Below are 13,364 nucleotides of genomic sequence, written 5' to 3' on the forward strand. Positions count from 1 at the left end.
TAAATACTCCTACCATACGGTTAAGGCCCAAGAAAGCTCAATAATAACTTGACCGGTAATAGGTTTACCCTCGGTGTTGTAAGGCTGGGTATTCTACCACGAGTGTTACAACAGCCTTTGCAGTCAATTGACCGTTTTTAATACCTTAAAAATAGATGTTTACCATCAAGAGTAGACGGAACATCGATGCAAGTCTGGCGGTTTATTGTCATCGCTAATGTGCTGTGATTCCAAACAATAAGAAACTATGGCCTGCGTCACCGTACTGTTCCGTTGAAGGTCACTGAGTGGGACCGCTATTATAATGCATTATTCACTCAGCTCCACCTTTGCGTCAGACCGAACCAGCTGAATGGCTGTGCTCGGGTACATTTGTTCACAAGCCCTCGCACGCTGAGATGAGAAAGGTCCGTGGTCGAACAAATAATGTCTTCCTCGCCCCTCGCCCCTCACCCGGAGCGATGTTGGCCTCTCGTTCCGCTCCGCACTCACGGAGCTTAATGAAACGGAACCTGCCGCACTTTCAGTCGATACCAGCACTACGGCGTTCGAAAAGGAAAAAACAAAACTCGCAGCCAAACTCCGAGTTCATGATGGATGTGTTTTGATGAATCTGTCAAACCTATTACACTACAAGAGGACAGCTGTACAAATCTTGGGGAACGATAATAATTTATAGTACTCAAAATAGCACTGGCTCAGACAAGAAGTGTATTCTGATGCAAATCTACTCAATAGAGATTACAGACTAGTGCATCCCAACACAGTCGTAATTCCAGATAATTTGGTAATTATAAGAGCTGTAGATTCGATTCACAGTATTTTAAATAACAATTGCTTTTTAAAATTGGGCGTTCACTATAATTTAGCGAAATTACCAGACAATCACATTCTCTAAAATGACTGACCGGCGCCGTTGTTACTATAATTGCAGCTGTTCTCTTGACACAGCACGAATTATTCCATAAAGTAATTTCCATTATGTACAATTTATAATTTACAAAGTTTTTTTGCAGTCGTTAAAGCAATTAAATACTTATACTGGGTACTACAAAATCATTTTTTAGTAGTCTGTTGGACACCTTTTTGCGTAAATATACATTTGCAATTTAACCAATCAGGAGTATGTTCGCATAGAGGGCTGGCGAATCAGAAGTGAATTTGGGGTGACAATTCATCCCAGAACAGAAATGCCATGCCAGCCCTCCAGCCATACTGTATATATTAATGATATTTACATCAGAATGATTAAAGGATCATTCTGATGTATTATTTGCCTGTTTATAAATTTGAGAAAAGCAAGTCGAACTTAACAATTTAAAGACTAACTCAGGGAGACTCAAACCCAGCCAGGTATACAGCTGGTTTTTTATTCTTCCCCTCCACTCAGGACTCAGGACTTCAACCTGAGACACCTGCTGAGTTAAATCTCTTAGTCTGTGTGAGGTAGAGACGAAAACCTGCAGTACTCCTGGCCCCGAGCACTGGATTTGAGTATCCACGCTTCACATCAGAGGTGGGCAACGAGCGTAGTGTCCATTTGTATTTTTGGAAAAAGTGGTGAAGCAATTACATTACATTACATTACATTACATTATTGGCATTAGAACCACTGACCTTGCGTATCCCAGTCATTTACCTTAACCACTACACTACAGTCCACCCCCAATTCGGGTTAAACACCTTGCTCAAGGGTGGCATGGTGGTTAGCATGGTTGTCTTGCGAATAGGAGGTTCCGGGTTTGAGTCCTGGTCGACCCGATCCTCTCTGCCTATCCGTTTCTTGTTTTCGTGACAACTTCTGGCCTTAATTACTTCATTAGCGCTAACGTTTATGCCTGCTGACATTTTAGCTACGGTTCATGGTAAGTGCATGAATGACAGCTGAAGACAGTTTGAAGCGAAAGTTCTTGTGTCACTATTTAATCTATGAGTGCACCCGGGTTGGTGTATGAAAGCAGTTAACTAATTTAACCAGGGTAACTGGTGGAAACAAAACCCTGCCCACACACCGCCCCTCCAGGACAGGAATTAGCCCACCCCTGCCGAACACAAACACTGCTTGTACAGAGTCCTGTTAGCATTTGTTATGCGCTGATACTGCAGGGAGATAGCTACTTTAAATTCTGTAGGCAGCAGAGTTCAGATGCATTAATGAAGATATGAAGTGCGGAGAGCAGGGTTGGGCTGCTCTGCTCCTGCAGGGCCAGTGTGTGCGCGGGTTTATGCTGTCACCAGTTAGGGGAGCTCGGGGTCTGTTGTGACACGGGGTCCTTTGTTACGCATAGTTTTTTTTTTTTGCCCCATCAGAGTCAAGCTAGCCTGCTGTAAATCACACACACCCCCATACATGTCCTCTTTCACCTCGGATTTCAACTGACCAGTTTCCGGTCAATTTCATGCTCAGAAAACATTGCGTAACAATCGAACCCCCCCCCCCCCCCCGTGTCACAACAGACCCCGGTCTCCCCTACACTGGCTGAAAATTAGCTGAAAATACTGACGGTAGTTTTACTGTAAATTAGACCACAACAAGATTACATTACATTATAGGCATTTGGCAGACACTCTTATCCGGAGTGACATACAAAGTGCATAACCATAACCAGAGACACTAGTAATAGCTGCCTACAGCGATCAAGATCACATCTAGTACACAAAGTTAAAGAGATTACCAGGAGTGGGGTTCGAACCCACGAGGACATACGTCCATTGGATCTTAAGTCCAACGCCTTAACCACTCGGCCATCCTGGTAGATACATGTGGATGCTCCATATTGGGGCACAATAGCTGTTTTCAGTCATTCATGAACTTAGCAAGGAATTTGCTAAATTGATAAAGTTCTAAATAATTGGGCCAATGAAATGACTAAGAACAAAAGTTTGTATTAAGCCCAGAAACAAACAGCCTTATTTGCCCAACCCAGGTCTAGAGTAACAACTCACTCAGCGAAAATTCCGAAAGATCCCATACTGCGTGCACATTACGTATCTTAATCATCTAATTAGCTGACACCTACTGATTAGCCCGCGTGTGTGTAATTATATCGCGCGCACTTAATCAAAACGTATCAAAATCACCATCTCATCTCGCTCACCCCGTAATGGGCTTCGCCGGGAGCTAATCGTGTTTTTGCTGCCTCCGACTCCCACATTTATTACCGGGGAAAAATTTACCGAAGCGTCTTGTAGCAGGTGCGCTAATGTGCGGTTGAACGCGGGGTGACACCGGTAACTTCATCACGCTGATTTATGTGTTATTTCCGCGTGCCGGAGACTCCGGTGGGAGATCTGCGGCGGGAGAGAACACCTGCTCACCTGCACCGCGACCGCAGGGGGAGGGGCAGCCTGCGCACCTGTGCAGAGAGCCCTGCGCTGGACGGACTGGGGGGGCGGAACCGGTCTTTTTGGAACTGGGCCCAGATTCTTCACCAAGCATTAGCCTGCTTGCTGGCCTCATTTCACACGTTTGGAGACAGCCTGCAGCCTGTAGCCTAGTGGCTAAGGTACATGACTGGGGCAGCCTGTAGCCTAGTGGCTAAGGTACATGACTGGGACAGCCTAGTGGCTAAGGTACATGACTGGGACAGCCTGTAGCCTAGTGGCTAAGGTACATGACTGGGGCAGCCTGTAGCCTAGTGGCTAAGGTACATGACTGGGACAGCCTGTAGCCTAGTGGCTAAGGTACATGACTGGGGCAGCCTGTAGCCTAGTGGCTAAGGTACATGACTGGGACAGCCTGTAGCCTAGTGGCTAAGGTACATGACTGGGACAGCCTGCAGCCTAGTGGCTAAGGTACATGACTGGGACAGCCTGTAGCCTAGTGGCTAAGGTACATGACTGGGGCAGCCTGTACACTAGTGGCTAAGGTACATGACTGGGGCAGCCTGTAGCCTAGTGGCTAAGGTACATGACTGGGGCAGCCTGTAGCCTAGTGGCTAAGGTACATGAGGTTGGTGGTTCAAGCCCCGGTGTAGCCATGATAAGATCTGAGCAAAGCCCTTAGCCCTGCATTGCTCCAGAGAGGATTGTCCCTTGCTTAGTCTAATCAACTGTCAAGTCAGTTTGGATAAAAGTGTCAGCTAAATAACTGGAATGCGACACACGTGCTCAGTGAGGCTCATGTCTGGAGCAAAGGTTGGTTGTAATGGTTAGCTGTTATATAGCACCTTTATCCAAAGCGCTGTACAATTGATGCTTCTCATTCACCCATTCATGCACCCATTCATGCACCCATTCATGCACCCATTCATGCACCCACACCAACAGCGATTGGCTGCCATGCAAGGCACCGACCAGCTCATCAGGAGCATTTGGGGGTTAGGTGTCTTGCTCGGGGACACTTCAACACAGCCCGGGTGGGGGATCGAACCGGCAACCCTCCGACTGCCAGGCGACTGCTCTTACTGCCTGAGCCATGTCGCCCCTTGCTGTTGACAGGTTGTAGGACCTGTCACAGTCTTTTTAGCCTGCGGGAACCTGGCTGAACCTCACCCGGGCAACCGGGGAGATCGCCGTTGGCAACGTCTGCCCCTTACACCGTTGTTTTTCAAAGGGTTCGCTCGCAAGGGGATCCTTCCCAAACTGTTTTACCTTCCGAGCAGCTGACCCTAGTCCAGGGGTCTGCAGGCCTGGTCCTGGAGAGCCGCAGGGTGTGCTGCCGTTTGTTCCCACCTAAGAATCGGCAAACGATTCAGACCCAAGAAACAAAGTTAGGCGAGTTAACCGTCTTAAACGACCGCGTTTATTGATCAATTACGTGCGGAGTAACAACAGAAGCCGGCCCACCCTGCGGCTCTCCAGGACCCGCGTTGCAGACCCCTGCCCTGGTCTCAGCCGGGGTCATGACTGTCGATGAGTAAACCGCGGTAATGGCCATTTGCTAATCGTCGGCTTTCTGAAGGCTCGACTGCCAGGTGGCTTGACTGACAGCGCACGACTAACGAGGCAGAATAAGCTGGCTAACCGGGAGTCTACTGCGTCCCAACTCTCCGCTATCGCACCGCCGTAATGGCGATTCGCTGAACGTGGCCGTTCCGACGGCTTCGCTGTCAGCTCGACTGACAGAGCGCCGCGAGCAAGTCCAAATCCCCCGAGCGCATCGCAGCGGACGCCCGGCGCAGGTGGAGCGACGTTATTAACCGAGGTGTCAGAGCAAATAAGCACCAAAAAAAAACCACGCACGAAAGAGCCGCGGTCAGGAGTGCGCTGGATTCCCGCGCACCGGCGGCCTGCCAGGATAGTTTCCTCACTACGAGCCCTTGGGACAACAGATCGCGAGGTGCCAGGACTTAATCGATATCGCACCGAGTGGCCAGGTTAGCATCAATCACTGCCATGTTCACAGTCGCGTCTCAGGCTTTTTAGCGGGCCGCTCTTATCCAGAGTGAATCGCGCAGCTAGCCTCTTAGCATAGCGTCCATTTATACTGCTGGAAGAATACTGACGCGATCCAGGTTAGGCACCTTGCAGAAGGGTGGCGCGGTGGTCAGCGTTGTTGTCTCGTTAGAAGGAGGTTCTGGGTTTGAGTCCCGGTCGGCCAGATCCTCTCTGCGTGGAGTTTGCATGTTCTCCCCGTGTTTGCTTGGGTTTACTCCGGGTACTTTCGGGTACTACACCGAAAGACATGCATGTGAGGTTAGGTGTGCTCCTGCTATTGCCCTTGACGGAGGCACTGGCCTCAGAACTGGAGTTGGTCCCTGGGCACTGCACTGTGGCTGCCCACCGCTCCTAAGTAAAGTTAATTCAAGAGGACAAATGACCCCACATGGTTCAATAAACGATTACCATAACCTAACCTAAGCGTACAATGATGCTTCTTCTCAATTTTCTAAATCTACATCATCTGCACAGGCTGCAGCTGTGTGTGTGTGTGTGTGTGTCTGTGTGTGGATGTGTGTGTGTATGTGTGTGGGTGCATGTGTGAATGTATATGTGTGTGTATGCAGGTGTGTGAATTTGTGTGCGCGGGTGTGTGCGTGTGTGTGTGGGAGTCTATGTGTGTGTGTGTGTGTGTGCGCGTGTAGGTGTATATGTGTGTGTGTGTGTGTGTGTGTGCACATGTGAGAGTCTGTATGTGTGTGTGTGTGTGTGTGTATTTGTGGGAGTCTGTATGTGTGTGTGTGTGTGTGTGTGTGTGTGTGTGTATTTGTGGGAGTCTGTGTGTGTGTGTGTGTGTGTATTTGTGGGAGTCTGTATGTGTGTGTGTATGTATGTGTGTGTGTGTGTATTTGTGGGAGTCTGTGTGTGTGTGTGTGTGTGTGTGTGTATTTGTGGGAGTCTGTGTGTGTATGTGTGTGTGTGTGTGTATTTGTGGGAGTCTGTATGTGTGTGTGTATGTATGTGTGTGTGTGTGTGTGTATTTGTGGGAGTCTGTGTGTGTGTGTGTGTGTATTTGTGGGAGTCTGTGTGTGTATGTGTGTGTGTGTGTGTATTTGTGGGAGTCTGTATGTGTGTGTGTATGTATGTGTGTGTGTGTGTGTGTATTTGTGGGAGTCTGTGTGTGTGTGTGTGTGTATTTGTGGGAGTCTGTGTGTGTATGTGTGTGTGTGTGTGTATTTGTGGGAGTCTGTATGTGTGTGTGTATGTATGTGTGTGTGTGTGTGTGTATTTGTGGGAGTCTGTGTGTGTGTGTGTGTGTATTTGTGGGAGTCTGTGTGTGTATGTGTGTGTGTGTGTGTATTTGTGGGAGTCTGTGTGTGTGTGTGTGTGTGTGTGTGTATTTGTGGGAGTCTGTGTGTGTGTGTGTGTGTGTGTGTGTGTGTGGATGACTCTGCTGTTTCTCTCCCTGCCCTTTCTCCAGGGAGCGCTCAGCGTTATAAAGTACCTGCTCACCCTCGCCGGTGTGGGGTGACAGGCTGGCTGGCTTCCTGGCATCGCGCGTCTGACAGCGCTCGGTTCATTATAATTTCCCTGCTGCAGATGATCAGAAACAATGCTGTACTGTACCGGCCCAGAGGAAGGTCACCAAGCCCGGCTCCGGGGAAATACCGCCTCTGACGTGCCAGTGCGTGGGGCCAAACCACCTCATCAGCTCTGCCCAATCGCGCCCGCTCCAGCTACTTAAGCAGCTTCCCCTGCTGCTGGAGCCTATCCCGTCTCCAGGGTGTAAACATTTATTTATAATCCTAACCCCCAAACCTTAAAAAAAACTCCTCTGCAGTGCTATTTTTCAAAAACAACACCCGACCAAAAAAAAGGAAGAAAAAAAAGATCCCCAAATGGGCCGATGCATTTCATTTTTATTTCACTTTATTTTATTTTATTTTGGGTGTGGAAAGGAATCAGGTCTGAAAGTTGCCTGATAAACAGGTGGGGCGTGTGCCTTGCGGTTTTGCCGGGACGTAGGCGCTAAATTTGCCTGATTGATGGGCCCTTATTAAAGTGTCGGCGTGCGGCGGGAGGGAGGGGCGGTGGGCGGGGTCCGGGGGGGCGGGTTTGGGCCCCACCCCGCCCCTGCAGACGGAGTCTGGGAGGAAGTCGAGGCGATCAGTACCGAGGTTGTCCTTGATTTCCCCCATCATGTCCATGTCAGGCTGGTTTGTCCTTGTCAGGCAGGTGTGTTTATGTGTTTGTGTCAGGCTGGTGTGTTTGTGTGTTTGTGTCAGGCTGGTGTGTTTGTGTGTTTGTGTCAGGCTGGTGTGTTTGTGTCAGGCTGGTGTGTTTGTGTGTTTGTGTCAGGCTGGTGTGTTTGTGTGTTTGTGTCAGGCTGGTGTGTTTGTGTGTTTGTGTCAGGCTGGTGTTTTTGTGTGTTTGTGTCAGGCTGGTGTGTTTGTGTCAGGCTGGTGTGTTTATGTCAGGCTGGTGTGTTTATGTCAGGCTTGTGTGTTTCCTGCTTCTTCATTCGAGTTATTCTGGGGGAAAACGAACGGCTCTCTCCAGGAAAAACAGGCCAGGAGAACGGAGCAGAACCAGAGGCCAGGCTCCCGTCGTCTGGAGCCCTGCAGTGATCCAGCGGCCATTTTATGACCCGCATCTAACAGTGACGAGGTTTCACTGGAGGGGTGTTTTATTTTAACAATATGCAGAGGAGGTGGTTCTAGACACGGCACTGCTCACCTCCAGGTCCGGCGGGGCTCAGTGTCTGCGGGCGTTTGCTCTGACCGTGCGCTACACCACCTGACTTCACACGTTACCTTCCCTCCTTGGTTCAGGAAGTGAGGCTGTTTGTGAAATCAGGTGGTGTCGCGCACGGTTGGAGCTAATGTAATGTCATGTAACACCTGCAGACGTCGGGGCCCACGGGACCTGGAGCTCAGCGGCCCTGGCCTAGCATGCCTGGTGGGAGTCGATGGTAACTCTGCAAACGAAAAGACGGAGGGAGAGAAAGGAAGGAAGGAAATGCCAGGACGCACCTGCAAAATGTCATCACCCACAAGCACACACACACACACAGAGCTACACTCCATGAAGTTATACACATTCATCCAACACCACAGTTATGCTTGCTTATGTAAATTTAAACAGACATATCTGTGTCCCTCGAAGCATACTTATCTCTTTAAACAAACTTATCTCTTTCAACAATACATCTCTCCATCTCTCCCTATCTCTCTCTCTCTCTCTCTCTCTCTCTCTCTCACACACAAACACACACACTGTATAATAAATCTATAATCACAAGTCTTCTTCCATCTTAGCCCCTAATTTTCCTGTCATTTAGAGTGACCCTGGAGTTGTGTCCTTGCATGTAACAATGTGCAAATTATGCCAAATCCGTAATTATGTTTTGGTCACTCCGAGACACACACACTGTATAATAAGCAAACGGATGCATCGAGACTTTCAATAAGGCGTTCCCGTGTTACCACAGTCAAATGCCAACAGAACTCACGAGGATTATACGTAGAAAGTGAATCTGTTGTCATGCCTTGTGTGAGAGAGATCATACCAGTGGTGGTGGGGGGAGCCACAGCAAAGCCTCAATGAAGCCTCTGTCCATTTCAGACCGTGTTCTTCTGACACGATCAACGGGGCTGCGCTCATTGGCAAGATGGAGGACAACACAGTTGACTGGCGTGGAAAGTGCATTTTTAGTGGACCAGGGATGATGTAGTATGTCTTAGGGCCTCTTTTCCAAGGGAACTGATTAAAGCTACTTTCATCTCTCTGCTAGACCCATTTTCCCTAGAGAGGCCTAAACAGTAGGCCCATCAATTTCTTTTAGTTACCTTGGGATGTCCAATGCTTCTGCTCGGAACGCTTTTCAGAAACAGCCTGTTCTTTACTCAAGGGCAGGAGTAAATCTGTCAGTCAGTTACACGTATGAAAGAAATACAGTCATCTTTATGGAAATGAAAAAGTTACATTATATACATTGAGTAAAATTTTTTAAAATAAAACGGGTTGTGTGTTCGCCTCACAGCAAGGAGGTCCTGAGTTCGAATCCCCGTCGGCCGGGGCCTCTCTGTGCGGAGTTTGCATGTTCTCCCTGTGTCTGCGTGGGTTTCCTCCGGGCACTCCGGTTTCCTCCCACAGTCCAAAGACATGCACGTTAGGCTGATTGGAGAGTCTGAATTGCCCGTGGGTATGAGTGTGTGAGTGAGTGGTGTGTGTGCCCTGGGATGGACTGGTGACCTGTCCAGGGTGTGTTCCTGCCTTTCGCCCAGTGTATGCTGGGATGGGCTCCAGCCCCCCTGCGACCCTGATCAGGATAAGCGGGTTCAGATAATGGATGGATGGATGGATGGGTCGTGTGTTGTAACGTCACAACAAGCAAGCAATTTCAAACGTCATTTCGTAAATGCGATTCGTGGTCTACTGCGACGTCTCTTTTAGTAAGAAACGCGACCGTTGGGAAAATGCGGAACGGATTCGAATGAATGAGCACGTGAGACGCGGTCCTTTTCCGAGAGCTGTCAACGGCCTTGAAACAACCAACGGTGTCCAAGGTGATATAAATAATGCCGCATTGATCCTGTCAAGTCTGTGTATTGATCGGAAAAAAACAAAACCAATAAGTGCAATTTGTCAAATGTACTGTAGGATATCTAAATATAAACAAAGGTCTGAGTCATTGGGTCAGGATATTTTTTTTAATTGATTTTTTTCTGGCAGCGTTGTTAGCTGCTGAGGCTGATGTTATAGAATTGTTATGGATAATAACATTCCTTGAACTGTATAACGTTTTTTGAGGGAGGTTGGATGCTAATGGATGCTTATAGGCTACAGGTAAGGTGCATTCGCCTGTGATTCCTAAGACCAGCTATGCACCAGTTGCATTACGAGAATCTCGTCCTGGCATGGGTGTTTGGGTTTAGGGTGGGCAGACCAGGGGGTGGTGGGGTGCTGCTGGGTATGCGAAAGGGATGGGGGGGATTTGGGGTGTAGGTTTGCACTTTTCGTTACTTAATACTTGGCCTGTAACGTAGTAGTTAAGGCAAATGACTGGGACAGGCAAGGTTCAAATCCCGGTGTAGCCACAATAAGATCCGCACAGCCGTTGGGCCCTTGAGCAAAGCCCTTAACCCTGCATTGCTCCAGCGGAGGATTGTCTCCTGCTAATCAACTGTACTTTGCTCTGGATAAGAGTGTCTGCCAAATGCCAATAATGTAATGTAATGTAATGTCTGTCAATGTCTGGCAGGATAATGCGCATGAATAAACTTCTCTTCTGCCTGTGGTGCAGATTTCTGGGAAACTTCTGCCTGGTCTCTCCTGGGTGGGCAGGGGGTCTCTCCTGGGTGGGCGGGGGTCTCTCTGGTTGGGTAGCCGGTCTGTCCTGGGTGGGCAGAGGGTCTCTCCTGGGTGGGCAGGGGGTCTCTCCTGGGTGGGCGGGGGTCTCTCTGGTTGGGTAGCCGGTCTGTCCTGGGTGGGCAGAGGGTCTATCCGGGCTGGGCAGACAACCCTTTTGGGTGGCCATCGCCCACTTGTAGCCACACCCCTGCTATGCACAGACCATTTCCGATTCAGACACATGCTTAGCACTAGCAGCCTAATTTGTAAATTTACTCTAATTAGTAGCCTAAATGCCATTCAACTATTCTTACTAAAGCACTCCATTTCCAGGCAACTTGATGAAATAAAGTTGTTCCTTTTATTACTGCTCCTGTCCCTTGTTGTAAAAATAGAACAGACTCAATTAAATTAATGGACAATTCAAGTTTTTTTACTCTCCAGTATTATTCTGTCAGTAGCCTATTTCAAATCCGTTTTTCTAAACCCTCTATGTCTTTTTAAAAACAGTTTTAAATGAATAACCCCCAATAGAAACAATTAAATGAACCAACGATACTGCGCATACTGCCATGTAAATTAGCAGAATTCGTTTTTTATGAGAAATTCACTTTAAATGGAAAGATTTAAAGAAGAAAAAACTCATTACTTTAGAAATTACTTCTGTCTTACGCGATAAACAGACAAGCGTATCATTTTAAGAAGATCGTTTTTCCATGTTGTGCTTAAAATGTCAACAGGACGCGCGTGCGGCGGTGCGATAATTTCCGTTGTGTTTCTATAGGGATGTTCTCTCGGTATCTGGCAGTTGAGCGGGATCAGAGACGGGATGAGTGCACTCATCGCAGCTGGGACAGGTTCGTACTCCAAAGCAAGAAATCCGAACAAATACCCAACCGTTGCCACGGAGAGAAACTGGAAAGACCCAACATCCGCTCTGCCAAGTTACCCGTGTGATTCGTTATGCTGTCGTATTTAGTTAGGGTGCTGACCGCGAAGAACTGAAACCAGTTTAGAAGATTGAATTAGCTAATGCATTCAACAATCCTCTCTGTGGTCTGTTCTCATACTACTTCAGGGATAAAACATTTAAAAAGCGCCGTAAATGGATTCGAATGTAAAATATTAATGTTTAAAAATGTTAAAAGCAGAATCTCAGAAGAATATGGGATGCTGTTTGAATTGTTTTTTTTACACTTTCAGAACTTAATGTCCAGTTAATTCGTTTTTTTTTCCAGTCGCACATATTGATGTATAGGTCATAACAAATGATCATTGTGATTAATAACTACTTTCAGTTTTGTTTGTTTGTTTTTGGTTCTCCCGCAATGTGATCCATATCAACTCTGCAATCCATCAGATAGGACCAAGACAACTCTGTCTTCCCACGGGCGGGCTCAGATTGAGATGCCCTGCAGTCTCTCCGTTCTACCTGCACACGATGAAACCCATTCCCGCGTCGCCATAAAAACCTCTTCCCTGAAATACAACGACTCTCCGGCTGCTTCAGAGTGTGAAATATGAAAAAATCACGCCGAAAATATCATTCTCGCATTGACTGACACATCCCATTAGTCGCGTTCTCCGTTTCTGGGACCTGGAATGTGAGGAATTCTGCCACGGCAATGATAAATCTGCCGGGGAATTTTGTCCTTGCTGTTCTGATCGCATACTACTGGTGGCATGACTCCAATCTGTCTCAGAAAATATGTTCACACTGCATAATATTCTACATTTGACCTGTATTAAACCTGTATAAGAAAATGTCCCAAAATATAGCATCTCATTCCTCATCTTTCAGAGATACTTAATGAAAAGAAATCATTACTAAAGAGCAGGTGAGTTATGTACAGTACTAGGAAATCAGTTTTTATGATGGCAAATAAATCCCACCTCTTGCCTAGATTAGTATACATGCTCAAATCAATGCCTAAAGTTTATCCACACTGTCCTGTTGTGAGTGTGCCATTAAATTAAAGTCATAAATATTAACAGCCTAGTGCAACGGGTTTAAATCCCTACAGTTTGACTTCCACATTAAAATGTCCATGAGAAAGCAATGGACTCAATTCTGATGGGCGCTAAGAACATGGGATGGGAGAATATATCTTTAAACGTGTTTAAAGATTAAACGTTCTTCTGGGTACTGTCTTAGGTCTTACAGGAAGCATGCTGACAAACACAGGTGAGCAGGTTTTAAGTCTGCTCTCATTTGCTGAAATGGGTCATTGGTCGGAACAAGGCTCATCGTTTTCAGGTTCTGCACTCCCTGAATGAACTCGATTAGGCTCAATATAAAGTGTCTTTTGCGGAGGGATTAGATTTTGAGGTGTTCTTGGTGTTCATACTATGGTGAAGTTAAATGATTTGCAGATTTAAAAAATAAATTTAGCTTGAAAAGAAATCACTACTAAAGTAGTACAACACATTATACTTTCCGTAGTTGGTTGTTTAAATAGTTAAGTAGCAAATTAAAAAAACATTTGAATTCAACGGAACGGGTTAGGCTTCTGAGTAGCTCATTTAGTGCAGCACAATGCGGCCTTAGTTCTTTAGATCAGATTAGTCGCGTGATTGGCCGACTAATCTGTCCCGGGAATGGACCGAGGACCCCATCTTTAAGGACACCAGAGGCAAGGAGGCAAAGAAATCAGCCAATGGAAAGACTCCTGGGAACCCAAAACAGTGGG

At 47.2% G+C, this 13,364-nt stretch overlaps 1 non-coding gene across 1 annotated transcript; it reads right to left on the reverse strand.

Annotated features, from left to right (window-relative positions):
* Positions 1 to 2,672: 2,672 nt before the first annotated feature.
* trnal-uaa (transfer RNA leucine (anticodon UAA)) lies at positions 2,673 to 2,755 on the reverse strand. The gene has a single exon. It is a non-coding gene; the product is annotated as a tRNA-Leu (tRNA).
* Positions 2,756 to 13,364: the final 10,609 nt, after the last annotated feature.

The sequence above is a fragment of the Conger conger genome, chromosome 5 (genome assembly GCF_963514075.1).
Source record: "Conger conger chromosome 5, fConCon1.1, whole genome shotgun sequence".
NCBI lineage: Eukaryota > Metazoa > Chordata > Actinopteri > Anguilliformes > Congridae > Conger > Conger conger.